Source organism: Stegostoma tigrinum, chromosome 19 (genome assembly GCF_030684315.1).
Source record: "Stegostoma tigrinum isolate sSteTig4 chromosome 19, sSteTig4.hap1, whole genome shotgun sequence".
NCBI lineage: Eukaryota > Metazoa > Chordata > Chondrichthyes > Orectolobiformes > Stegostomatidae > Stegostoma > Stegostoma tigrinum.
Genome location: NC_081372.1, coordinates 43,209,936 through 43,223,577, shown reverse-complemented (window position 1 = coordinate 43,223,577; position 13,642 = coordinate 43,209,936). Strand labels below are relative to the sequence as shown.

The 13,642-nt window shown below is 38.6% G+C and overlaps 1 protein-coding gene across 4 annotated transcripts in view; it reads left to right on the top strand.

Annotated features, from left to right (window-relative positions):
• Window positions 1-13,642, top strand: part of LOC125461455 (teashirt homolog 2) — a 477,217-nt gene that overhangs the window by 250,774 nt on the left and 212,801 nt on the right. The window lies entirely within an intron of this gene.

Genomic DNA, 13,642 nt, shown 5'->3' with positions numbered 1-13,642 from the left:
TTCCTCATTGTTTGCAAACTTAATTAATTAAGCGTGTCTGAAGTATTGAAAATATGCAGATCTGTATTTGAAATAGTTGGGATAGCTGATGTAGAATGATCTGGTAATGGACCAGAAGGAAACCTACTTTATACAGCGTCTGTTATTCTTATTCTTTAACTTCAGTGAGAAAGAGAAATGAGCATGGTGTAAAACAGGTTGCTGATTCATTATTGGCCTTTTTATTTTCACCACTGGTGTTAGCTGTTCCCATCCACAGTATGTTTTGGCGCTGCACAGAACTTTTCAGAATCAGCCTAAAAGCTACCGATACAACACGATTATCTCAAAATCTTGCACTTTTCTATTTCATGCCTGTATGGCAAAAAGATTCTTGATAATAATAAGTGTATTGGTTTGAATGGGTATAATGTTTGACTCTCAATATAATTCTGTTGCACAGAGAAGAAATTGAACCTTGATTACTGAAGCTGTGCTATTTGCTGGAACGTAAGCACATTCAATGTTATCCTTGGTAAACAATAATCTATTGATAAAGTGCTATTTTGTTTGACCTATTTTAAGAGAATGATGGAAATAACAGTACGTTGAATATTAATGAAATTATGTTAGAATTGTATTTTGTGAAACTGTACAAGCACATTAAGTATATTTACCATTTTAAACCCAATGTAACAGTTGATTTTACACACTGAGCCCTTTTTATCACTCAAAACTGTAATATAGAAAAGTCTCAGAAATTGCACTGGATGCTTTAATGGTTGGCGAAAAACAATAGCCTTTTTTTAGAGGGGAAAAGTCTGCAGAGTTTGGTATGTAAATAAGGTTTGTCACAAAGATTATAACCTCACTTGAAAAATCAAAATGTGTCCAACTATCGGTTGCATTATAATAACTAGTTCCAGCTTAACATGTAATCCAGTAAGAGTAATACCAGGTTTGTCCTTCAATATTTTATTCAAAACCTGTGAAAAACAGATTGAATCTCAACCCAAAGTAATTCAAATTTGCCTGTTCTGAGTTCTTTGGAATTCTGCCTAGTTCTGATTACTTTGGGAGGGTATGACCTTGCCTTATCCACCAGAAGAGTGAAATTGTCTCATTGTCCAGGCACATTGCATTTTGTTGCATGACTGGATGGTGATAGATGGTAACCAAGTAGCCGCCACCTACCATTGAAGTGATAAGGGGTGAGGTAAGTTTTCAACTATGCCACTTATCTTTACCTTCTGTTCTTTGTGACAGAGAAGAAGGGTTTTAAACTATTGGCAATCTTATTCAATGAAGTTCCACCTGTGATTTGTTAGAAGTATTTGTGCATTTATCCTTGTGACTATCATTGAGCTGCGATTGTGACTGTGACAGTGGCGCGGTGTGAACCAACTTGTTTTGACTTAGAATCAATATTCTCCAGTAATTGTTCTTGGTTGAGGGGAAAAGAGTTTGACTCTTGACTGTAAAATTCCAGATAAATTTTGACTGTGTACATTCTGGAGAAAGTTTAATCATTCATTTTCTGCAAGTTTGTCTTTGTGCTCCCTAGCTGTGTCACAGGGACCAGTCCTTACTAACTTGCGGTGTAATTGGGACCCTTGTCAGTCAACCGGAAAAGATTGTCACACTCAATATTACCCATGAATTAGAAAATTTGTGTTGGAAATCAAAGACTAATGTTCACCCCAAGGTTTTAGGCTGTGGAATGAGTGCACTATTTTGTTGAAACAATAAAAAAGTAGAACAGAAAAGACTAAGTTATGGATTGATTAACAGACTACATGTTTAGAATAATGAAGCTTTTTAGTTTGATATTTTCTGAATGAGGGGACAATAAGAAATGCATGATTGTTGTGTAGGACTGATAGCGCACTGAAGACATTTAAAATGTAGGATCTGTGTCAATACCTGCATCTTGTAGTCACAACAAAAAGGCAATCACGTTATTATACTGAGTGGGCTACAAACAGAAGAAAAGCTGCAGTTGTTTACAGCTGTTTATCAGTTTGATACTACACTCTCTCATAATTTGACTGTTAATGCTAATAATATTTTCTATTATAAACCCCAACATCAAAAAGTTAAGTTCAATCAATTAGTTTTAGAATATTAAACTGTAAAATTGTTAATACTTCAAGTTGCCTTGATATGAGGAAGAAAGCCACTTGCATTTAAATTTTATTCAAGCTGAGGGCATTGCATTTAATTTCCTTTCAGAAAATCCAACTAGTTCATGAATATATTTCGGGGATGGGGGATATAACCTACCATCCCGATCCAATCTTGACCTGAATCATAAACTGTGCAATTGATTCATCAGTTTGTGAAGTGAGCTATCATGTCATTCTTTTTATATAAATAACTTATGCAAAGCACTCTGTGCTAAGCATCACTTTTGGGAGTTCCATGATGACAAGGACAGCAGTGGTTCAAGCAAAATACCTACTGCCACCTTCTCAGGGAAATTAATGCTGATCAGTATGAGTGAATTTTGGAGAATGCAGGAGACCCATGAATTCTGGGAAAAAATGGTGGAAGTTATGTTTTAGTCAAATTTCTGCTCCCAAAATGACAACACCAAAAGCTTGTATTTATATCAAGCCTTTATATTAAAATGTTCCCAGATGCTTGAAAGAAAAACTCAGCTTGATAAATTAACACACAGTCTCATAAAGGAATCTTAGGATTAATGAGCAAAAGCTTCCTCAAAGAAGGAAGCTTGAAGGAATGTTTTGAAGAAAAGAAGAAGCAAAGATTTAGGGATGGAATCCCAGAACCTGAACTCTCTTGAGCTGAAAGCATATGGAGGACATTCATTTGGTACTACATGTCACATGAGCTGTGTAAAAATGAAGGTTTAATTAAAATTAAGAGTTGAGTGCACAAGCAAAGGCAGTGATGATAATGACATTGGACAAGTAACCCAGAGACCTGAGCACTTGCTATGGGATCTGGGTTTGAATTCCACCACAGCACATGATTGAGTACAGCAAAGCATCATCATTGTGTACATAGTAGCAACATGTTCTCCGAAGATGTCTGCAAGGGACAGCATGATTAGTAGAATAGAAAACTATAAGGATAGATCCTGAAAGATTTCCAGAGGCACTATTGAGAGTGAGGGGAAAAGTAATTGCAGGTGATTCTCTGACCCAGACAAAATAGATGAGATAGAAACAGGTGAATCAGGTAGATGATGGAGGAGGTTAGTGTGATGAACCATATCAAAGGCTGCTGACACATTGAGGAGGAAAAGGAGAAATAGCTTGCGGTCACAGTCACATAGATTGTCACTCTGATAAAAGCTGTTGCAGAACTGTGGCAGCAGTGGAAACTTGACTGAAAGTTTTTAACCTTGATGTTTCAGGGAAAGATTAGCGTGGATTTAGGAGGCAACGGCATTTTCTCAAACTTCAGAGAATCAATGGTTTTCAAGGAGAAATGGGTCAAGGGTGGTTTTGTGAGGAGTAAGACGAAGATTGTAAATTAAGGGCAGTGCCCAATGAGAAAAAAAAATTAACAATATCAGCTAACATATGATCACAGAAGGGAGGTGGAAGAGTCGTGGTGATGTGGTGAGGTAAGTAATCAGAACCTCAGGCTAATGTTCTAGGAACACACATTTAAATCACACCATGGTAAATGGTGAAATTGGAAATCAGTAAGAATCTGGAATTAAAACCTTGTCTAATGTTAACCATGTCACCACTGCCAATTGTCACAGAAACCCATCTGGTTCACTAATATCCTTCCTTTAGGGAAGAAATACGCCAAACCTACCTAGTCATGTCTACATGTGATTCCAGACCCTCAACAATATGCCTAACAACTCTTAAACTGTCTTCTGGGCAATTAGGGATGGACAATAAACGCTAGCTGAGCCATGAATGTCCACATCCCATTAATGAACTTTTAAAAAGGTGTCTCGTAGAATTTGGATGAGGGAGCAGAGAGAAACAGCTGAGGAAGAGTCATCAGACTCCAACATTAACTCTGTTTCTGTCTCCATATATGCTGCCAGACCTGCTCAGTTTCTGTAGCATTCACTGTGTTTGTTTCAGATTTCCAGCACCCACAGTATTTTGCATTTATTAGAGGGAACAGAAGGCATATATTGTGGACAAGATGAGCTCAGAAGGAGCTTGAGGGATGTAAGAGAATAACCAGAGAAAGATGCAAGCTCATAATGATTAAGGAAGATGAAATTCTTCCGTTTGTTCATGCAGTTACCAATGTTGACATCATTGTGGCAAAAATGTAGTGAGTTGAATGATAAAGTAATATATTTTTCATCATAAATCTGATATTTTTATTGCTCATTGTTTATCGCTGGGATATCACAGGAGTTGCTGAACAGTTGCAATCTATTTTCCTTTGTAATTGGAATTCTTTCCAGGAATAGAGAATTTTCTACATGATCTAGCAGAAGAAGGGCAGCCTGTAGAACTGTGAGATGACAGCTTTGGACTTGTCCAAGCACTGCAATGAGAATATACAGTACGAGGCTTACCTACATCCAATTCAAAATGAACCCACAAAAGAACACATTATGCTGGCTGAAGAATGACGCTAGTTTATCTTTTGTCAACCCCAAAAGTCATTTGCACCACAAGTGAGAACAATAGCGTGCACAGTAAGCATTTCCTGGACTTACTGTGCACGCTATTGTTCTCACTTGTGGTGCAAATGACTTTTGGGGTTGTAGACAGATCCAGGATATCAATCAACAAGTAATCCTGAATTCAGTGCAGCGCTGTCAGTTTATATGGGAGCATGTGCACATAAGAAATGGAAACAAGAGTAAGTCATTTGGCCCCTCGAAGGCTCCCTTGTTTAAGAATATAATAGCTGATCTAATGATGGCCTTAACTCCACTTCCTAACAGCTCACTTAACACTGCCAGTAGAAGTAAGAACTCCCCTCTGGTGCTGTTCAACCAGACAACTAACATAACACTTGTGAATCAAAAAATTGCCTAATTCAGTCTTGATTATGTTCAGTGGCAGGGCTTTCTCTACTCTCCAGATTACTGAATGCCAAAAATTATTGACTGTCAGATTCCTCCTCCTTGTCTTAAATGCAACAGCTCTTGTTTTGAAACTTGCTCTGTAGTTCTAGACTCCTCCATGAGCAGAAACATCCTGTCATCAATTACCGTGTCATGTCCCCTCAGAATCCCATATGTATCTATAAGATCATGGCTCATTTTAGTTTCTGGTCGGTATAAGTCTAAGCTACTCAAGCTTCCCTCGTTAAACAACCCATTAGCCAAGCAATCAGCTGCATGAACATTCTCTGAACTAGCTCCAGTGCAAGCACACACCTCTTTAAGCAAGGAAGACCAAAACTGGACTTTGGACCTCAACTCTCCAACTAAGGCCTGAACACATTTCCAGTAGAAGTAAGAACTCCCCTCTAGTGCTGTTCAACCAGACAACTAACATTTAGTTTCATTCCTGATAGATTTCAACTGATTTTTTTTCTACAATTGTGCACATCTCTCATGTTCTTTGGAAGGTTTTAAAAGTTGTTCAAGTTGATAGGGTATGATGCAGTATGTGTTGAAGGACTTGTTCCAGACTTCAAAGCTTCTCCAGTCATTTGCTCCCAGATATGTTACGCTCCCACATGAACAGCTTGGAGAGAATGAGCCTCTCGCTGAGAGATAAAATGTAATTGAACTGACCATTGCTGCATTGAAATGATAGTTCCGCTATTTAATCTGCTCTGTAGGAAACCTTGGCAGAGCTAGTGTCAAAACATATGGTGCTCTGTTACACACTCCACAAACTCCTCACCAGGTGGGGACAGCCCTTGCTGCTGGCTGTAACGTGAGCAGCCAAAGGGGAGGAGTAAGAGGAAAGCAAGCAGCCTCTTTATATGTAGTCCAGAAATGAATAACTTAGCTATTGGAGTAATGGTAATGTCATTTAATTAGTAATCCAAAGGCCCAAGCCTTGTTCATGGATTGAAGTCTCACCCTGGTGGCTGGTAGTATTTAAATGCAACTAGCAAATCTGGAATTGAAAGCTAGCCTCAGTAATGATCATTAATGTCCTTTAGGGAAGGATTTCTGCCATCCTTTCTTGGACATATCCCTCATTTGACTCTAAACCCACAGTAATGTAGTTGACTCTGAACTGTCCCAAGGAATGAAGGAAGGACAACAGTCACTGGCCTCTGCTACAATGTTTGCATCAAATGAAAGAATAAATATTTTTTAAAAAGCTGATAAATCTAAATCTCAATTTGCTTGTTATCTATTTCTGTCTGTCCTGGCATCTGCCTATTCAAAATACAAAAACAAAAATTGCCACAAACTAAATTATTAAGTTAATTTATTTCTGGTTTATATTTGTATATCTGGTAAATATTTGTTTATACAAATATTAACAAATCAGCCTTGTGCATTTTCTTTGTGATCGTCTTTGCCCGTTCTACTGCTAGCGATGTAGAGTTTGGCCATTCAGCCCCTCGAGCCTGTGCTGCCGCTAAATAAGATCATGGCTGATCTGTGGCCTAACTCCAGTTGCCTACCTTAGGGCCCATATCCCTTGATGCTATGGCTTATTTAAAAAATGGTCTCTCTCAGATTTAAATTTAACAATTGAATTAACATTGATTGCCATTTGACGATGATTTCCATTTGACGATGATTTCCAGACCTCCACTACCCTTTGCGTGTAGAAGTTCTTTCTAACATCTCTCCTGAATGGCCTAGCCATAGTTCTGAGACTATTCCCCTGGTTCCAGAATCTTCAGTCAGTGGGTGTGGTTTACCTTTATCTACCCTGTATTTTCCGTTAATATTTCCGTTAAGACCTCGTTTAGATCATCCCTTAACCTTCTAAATTCTAAAGAATAAAGGCCTAATTTGTTTAATCATTCCTAATAACTTGATTGGAAGGGGAGCCTAAAAGGGAAGATCGTGGAGCAGCAATGGCAGGGGTTTCTAGGGGCAAATCAGGAGGCACAGCAGAAATTCATCCCAAGGAAGAAGAAACAGGCTAAGGAGAGGACAAGGCAATCATGGATGACAAGGGAAGTCTGGGACAGCATAAACGCAAAAGCAAAAGAAAAAGCATACAATGTGGTGAAGATCAGTGGGAAACCATGGAATTGGGGAGTTTAAAAAAAGCCAAAAAATTGAGAACTTAATAAAAGCACTGAGGAGGGAGAAGATGAGTCATGAGAGTTAGCTAGGCCGTAATAGAAACGAAAATTGCAAGAGAATTTTAGATCTCGACAAGTTAAAAGAGAGGTGAGAGTGGACATTGGACCACTGGAAATGGGGAATAAAGAAGTAGTGTAGGAACTGAACTGATATTTTGCATCACTCTTCACACTGGAAGAGATCAGTAGCGTACCAAAACTTAGAGTCAAGAAGCAGAGGTGAGTGTTGTGACTGTCACTAAGGAGAAGGTGCTGGGGAAACTGAAGGGCCTGACGATGGCTAACCAGCTGAGCAACAACCTAGAGTTCTGAAGGAGGTAGCTGAGGAGATTGTAGACATGCTGGTGGTGATCTTTCAGGAATCGCTGTAGTCCAGGATGGTCCCAGAGGACTAGAAAATGGCTCAGGTAACTCCCCTGTTAAAGAAGGGAGGGAGGCAGAAAACAGGAAAGTATAGGCTGGTTAGCCTGACCTCTGTCATTCGTCATATTTTACAGTCCATTGTAAAGGTTGAGATTGTGGAGGACTAGGAAGTTCATAGTGTAATAGGGCTGAGTGAGTATGGTTTCGTCAAGGGGAGTTCATGCCTGACAAACCTGTTAAACTTCTTTGAGGAGGTAACAGGCGCGTTAGAAAAAGACAGAGATAAGGTATAAAAAGATCTTTTTCAGGATGGCAGCCAGTGACTAATGGAGTTCCGCAGGGTTCTGTGTTGTAACCACAACTATTCACATTATACATGAATGATCTGGACAAAGGAACTGAGAGCATTGTTACTAAGTTTTCAGATGATACAAAAATAGGTGGAGGGACAGGAAATGTTCAGAAAGCAGGAAGGATGTGGAAGAACTTGGACAGGCTAAGAGAGTGGGTAAAGAAGTGACAGATGGAATAAATATCAGGAAGTGTGAGGTTATGCACTTTTGTAGGATGAACAGAGGTGTAAACTATTTTCCAAATGGGGAAAGACTTCAGAAATCTGAAGCACAAAGTGACTTGAGACTCCCAGTTCAGGATTCTGTTAACATGCAGGTTCAGTTGGCAGTTCGGAAGTCACATGCAATATTAGCATTCATTTCAAGGAGGCTAAAATGCAAGAACATAGATAAACTGCTGAGGCTATGGGAAGCTCTGATCAGACTGCAATTGCAATATTGTGAACAGTTTTAGGTCCCGTATCTTGGGAAGGATGTAGTGGCTTTGAAGGAGGACCAGACAAGGTTTACAAGAATAATCCCGGATTTATTGTTGAGGACTCTGACTCTGTACTCAATGAAGTTGAAAGGATGAGGATGTGACCTCATTGAAATTTAAAGATTACTGAGAGGCCTGGATGGAGTGGATGTGAAAAAGCTGTTTCCAAAAGTCTAAGAGACTAGGACCCAAAGGCAAAGCCTCAGGGTGAAGGGATGACTCTTTAGAACTGAGATGAGGATGAATTTCTTTAGCCAGAGGGTGGTGGATCTGCGGAACTTATAGCTACCGAGAGCTGTGGAGGTCAAGTGATTGAGTGTATATAAGACAGAGATAGATAGGTTCTTGATTAATAAGTGTTATGAGGAGAAGGCAGGAGAATGAGGTTGAGAAACATATCAGCCATGATCCAATGGCAGAGCAGACTTGGTGGGCTGAATGGCCTAATTCTGCTCCTTTATCTTTTGGTCTTGATTACTTTATTGATGTCAGCCACAGTCTCCTTTGCCATACTAGGGACCTACAAACATATCTGTCCGCTACCATCTCTTATCTCTCGTTATGTGCTATCTTGCCCTGCAACAGCAAATAAATTTTCACTGACTACTGTGCAATCTGCTTGGGTGCTGTGACTGTCATGATTGAATAACTGGCATAATGCATAAGTTGTGTGATGTGTGTTTGACACTTGCTACATCAGTATCTGAGGGTGAGTGAAAGCGTATGAATGTGAAGTACGAGTCACAATTGATAGAATTTGGTAGAGCAGAAACGGGAGCCTGGTGAATTGAGCAGTACATGAGGCTGGTGTTACAGCTAGTGAGGTCTGACATTTGAAGGTACATTCACTGACTTTGTCCTTGTGTGTGAGATATTCACCTTCTTTCTGCACTACATCCAGGCCATCAGGGCTGAACTTCTGGCATTGAATTTGACAGCTATCTGGTCTAAATTCTTTACAGTTTTCCAGAAGGCCCTCCAGCATCCTATGAATAAAAGACAGATTAAAGTCATCTAAAATGATACTGCCCGTGAATTTATTTGTATCAAGTTTCACTCACCTGTCATCTTTGCAGTAACTGACCTACATTGCCTCCTGGTCAAGCAATGTCTTGTATTTATTGCTTATTGAATCTTATCTTCAAATCCTTCCATGGCCTGTCACTCCCTGACTCTGTAAAATCCTTCAGCTCCACAGCCTTTCCAGGTATCTGTCCTGCTTTAATTCTGGCCTGTTGTGTATCCCCGAGTTTAGTTGCTCCACTGTTCTTGGTTGCACCTTTGGTGCCCTCAGCTCTAAGCTCTGAAATTGCCCTCCTAAACCTTTCCATCCCTCTGCCTCACCTTCCTCACGGGGCCTGGAACAATGATGAGTGATGAACCTGAATCATCTAAAACGAAACCTACAAAAAGGACAACTTCCATGTGGAATAGAAAAATGAATTTCTGCTCACAACTGTCAAAATTAAGAACCTTTGCCTTATTTGTCTCCAAAATATATCAAAAAGTTAAGAGGAGTTTGAATAACAGTGCACAATGATGCACTGTAAATTCAGGCATAGTTTTCCCTCGAACAGAATGCTTCTGACAAAGGATATTGAAGAGCAGAAGGCCGTTTTGAAAGGTCAGCAGTTTTTTTTTTCATGAACCAGTTTAAGAAGGAAATGCCTGCAGGAAAGTATCATTTCACATTTGCCATCTTCTGGCAAAACATAAGAAATTATTCACAGATGGCAAAGTAATTGAAGAAGCATTGATGTAGGCACTCATTATTTTTATTCAAAGACTCGAAGAACAAAGTAATAGTAGTAATGGCAATCCAGAGAATGCCACTTAATGCTTCCACAGTAGTAAGATAAGTGGAATCTTATATGAAGATGTCTTTCAGTAACTACAGCAGGACCTGAAGGACTGTGAATGCTTCTCACTGCAGTTTAATCAATCTATTGACAGGACGGACAGCCCAGCTGATTTGGTTTTGGTACACATGGTTTTTGAGGTCATAACGACTAAAGAGTATCTTTTCATTACTTTGTCTGTTCAATAGAGAACAAGGGATGATGAAATTAGAAACAAATTCCAAAGGTTTATGCTTAAGAAAAAAATTCCAACCAACAAAGTGGTTTCTATCACAACTGATGGTGCACCAAACATGCTTGGCGCGAAATGGCATACTTTATTGCATTTTACAGGATTGATCCTGATTTCCATTATTTTGGCAATTACTAGTGTATAAGCCACCAGCAAGCATTCGCACCCAAAGTTATTCACTTTTTTATATAATGGAATTAGTAGTTCAAATTGTAGACTTGATTCAAGCAAGAGCCCTTTAGCAGCATTTTTGTAAGTACTTACTCAATGAACCTGATGCTGCTTAAGGTGAACCAGTCCTCTATGTTGATGTGAGATCATTAAGTCAAAGGAAGGGCCTGCAAAGATTTTTAGCTCTAACTCCTGAAACTGTCAATTTTAATTCAATCAAGGAATGAAATATAGGAATACACTGTCAGGTAGTGTGGTTATTGGACTTTTTATGCTTGAATGAGCTGAACTGTGAACAACAGGGAAGAGACAGATACTGAGCACATATGCCCAGTGTTGTGAATGCTTTCAGATTGAAACTGAGTTGGTGCTCATGTCCATTGTAAAATAAAATGCTGCAACACTTCCCAATCTCGAAGATGCAAGAAAATAGCCAAGATAAAGAAAAGTGGATCCTGCTGGAAAACACCTGTGCACAGCTGAGGAACTTAACAAATCATCTTGTTTTCTCAAATCCATTCCTTCAAGTAGGCATTGCTAGGTTGGCTACCAAGTTCCATCAGGTGTTTGATTTACAAAGCTGTGGAGTTGATATGAGGATAATTACTATGCAAAATGATATTGAGCTGAAATCCAGGTTATGAGACATTGAAGTTTAGTGACTTGTAAGTAGAGAAAAACATGCATTTCCATTATCCTGTGTTTTTTAAAGTGAAAGCTTACTTTGACTACAACCCAGATTTCAAAGCTTTGGCAGATAATATAAAATCACAGGTATCCCATTGAGACTTGCTGAGTTGCAGACAAAATGAACAGTAAAATTCAAAAAGTGACCTCATGCTTAAAAAGTTTGGAGACTATTGTTTTATTGCATACTGATTTCAGGTAATAACACCTTTCTTGAAATTCTGAAAGTAATTTATAGCTTCCTGCATCCAGTTAGGCAAGGGGTCATACATAGTTTTTAATTCTTACCATAAAATTGTACTGCATATCTTGTATGAAAGATGTGGTTACCGAAATTCCCAGTAATTATTATTTTGTCATCTGAAAGTCAAGGGAAACACCAATTATGGTTAAAACATTTGAATACTGGTCATTGTGAACCTTTATTACAAAGACATAAAAATACTAGACCTATTTAAATACTTTTACAATTTGCCATTCAAGTGGGTCAAGATTATGGAGTTGCTGCTGTCTGTGGGTACATTTAGGAAAAGAAATACTATCATTTTCAGTGTATATTCAAGTCAACACTTTCCCTTCAAACAGACCTGCAGTAACAATCATGTGATCAAAAGCTAGAATGCTGAATTAAATCTTTTCACTTACATCCAGATTTCACTGTATTATATTCACTTGGTTCCTTCATTAAAATTGTTCTATGTCATGAACGAACAAAAACACAAAACTTTTCAGCATCATTATTTAATTCTTCAAGATAAACAATTAAGATCTTGTGGTATAAGAAATGGTCAGGCTATCAGCACAAATTATTATTCAAGTCCAAATTGCAAAGATTCAACATTACAATGCATGAAGGATGTGAATTTGCTGTGCTGACTGCTAGTCAGCCATTCAGATTAAAGACAATGTATTCAGATATATGAACAAATACTAATGCATGATGCATTGCAATTATTGCCTATCTCTCTGGCACTGAAAATTAAATTTTGGAATTGTGGAGTCTCAGTTCTTTGCAGTTTATTTTGGAGATCATGTGGTGGAGGCATGAATGGACATTATTTGCAGCGTGGCCCAAGATTGTAGATTGTTAAAGGGAGGTGTATTGTCTCAAACTACTCCTCTCATCTGATCACCAGAGTCCATCACTTGAAGGTATCACTTATGCTCCGGATGTCCTATTGGAATTGCAATAAAACCATTTATCACATCAATCCAACTTTTCTTATACTACTTTTGCCTGCCAAAATCCCCTACACATTCAAAATAAAATTTTAATTTACAAGCAGAAAAATGCTTTCCTTCAAAAAAGTTTTAGATCCAATACTTCTCGTCACAGCGGGTTCCGTCATCTGCCTCCAAATTATGTTTCATTAAAACTGAAAGTGGCCAGGTTGAGTTAGGTTTACAAATTTAAAAAAGGTTGTAATCTCCAGCCTAACTGAGTCCATCTCCCAGAGTGTTAAAGTCCCAAACACAGAGTGATGAGGTCTCTAATGCCTGCTTTAGGGTCTCACTGTGGAATCAAGCAGCAATGTGGTTGTTACAATTCAGATAACTAGCAGTGAAGAATACTGGTGCTGTGTCTATACACAGTTATGTAGCCTTTCATTTGCAGCGACACAGGTTTCAGATTACACGTCACCCACACAGAAAGCATAGCTTCAGCCTCCTCCTGCATACTTTTTTGCATGCCAGATGAACAAAATTAAACCTTAAGATCCCTTTAAAGGGTCAGTGTAACAAAAATCTAAGTTTTGAAGAAGCTTAACTAATTAAATGACAATGTTATTGTGAGTAGAAATGATGTGAATTCCCAATTAATGCCACTATTTCACAACTACTAATCATCCAATTAATATACAGTTAATACAGGGTAATATTGGCCCTTTAGAAACATGCTGTAAGCTTCCACCCGATGTAAGTTTTCCTGAAGCATTTTCTTATACAAGAGCCAGGAGAAGTGGAAATGCTGGGCTGACTCCTCAGTTGTTGTCACTGAACCCTCCCCCTATCCATCAGAGAAAGAGCAAGGAGCAATACAAGAAATCAGGAACTGTTTATCCTTGCCACTCATACCACCACTGTAGCAAGTAAGAGAAATTTTAACTCTTTCATTTTTAATTTTTAAGTATACTGCCCTTAAAAAAACAACCTTACTTAGAATTGAGTGTTAACCAGTTCAGATCCTCAAGAGGAGTGAGGAGGAAATGCAGCAAAATAAAATAAAAAGACTTGTGTAAAAACATAGACATTCTTTGAGACAGATTTTTGTTGACTGTTAATAGCCAACAAAAAGAAACCTTGATCATTGCCTAGAGAATAGGGGCTCAGC